The sequence below is a fragment of the Pagrus pagrus genome (assembly GCF_965226575.1).
Source record: "Pagrus pagrus genome assembly, chromosome: 20".
In the NCBI taxonomy this organism is placed as follows: Eukaryota; Metazoa; Chordata; class Actinopteri; order Spariformes; family Sparidae; genus Pagrus; species Pagrus pagrus.
In genome coordinates, this window is record NC_140207.1 from 892,045 (window position 1) to 892,847 (window position 803).

Here is an 803-nt window from a genome sequence, read left to right on the forward strand (position 1 = left end):
AGATTTATCTTCAGTTCTGCTCATACATCATGTTGTGTCTGTCTGTTCTTGAGGAACCCTGTTTGTTCCTCATCTGTTATGTCAGTAGTTTGTTCTCAAGTCTTCTTGCAGTTATTGAGGCGTGTAGTCTGTAGTCTAAATGTTGTATTGATACGGGTCTGTACCAACTACACTCACATTGATCTTTACCCATCTTTGGGGTCACAGAAATGATTGCTTGTCTCCAGGATGTTGGTGTTTCTCCACCTTTAAGTGTAAAATAGAAGCATTTCAATAATACTGGTGTTAGTTTCTCTCTGAGTGTTTTGGACCACTCAGCTGGGTGTCCATCCCGCCTGGCATTTCATTTGTTTTGAGTCTTGATATGGCATCATCTAATTCCTGTTTCACTATCTCACCTGTCATTACTTCATTCTGTTCTGTTCCAATGGACGGCAGGTCCAATGAGTTCAGAACATTTGTAATGCTAGCAGAATCTACACCTTGGTTGTGTGTACGAGCCCTTATAGTCATTTTCAAAGCAGTGTTGTATTTCTTTTAGCTTGTTACACATTTTGGCAGATTGTGTGTCTCTGATCTTATGAACGGACCTTTCATCCTGTTGCCTTCTTATCCTCCAAGCTAATAGTTGTTTAGCTCTTGGCCCATCGTCATAATACCTTTGGTGGTTCTGATGTTCATCTCCTCTTGACTGTCATTTATTCTGTTCAACTTGTGTCTGGTCACTTTTATCTGCTCTAATAATCGGGGGTCGTTTCGTTGCATATGTTTAATTTCTTGGTCTTTGAGTTCTTGTAGTAAGT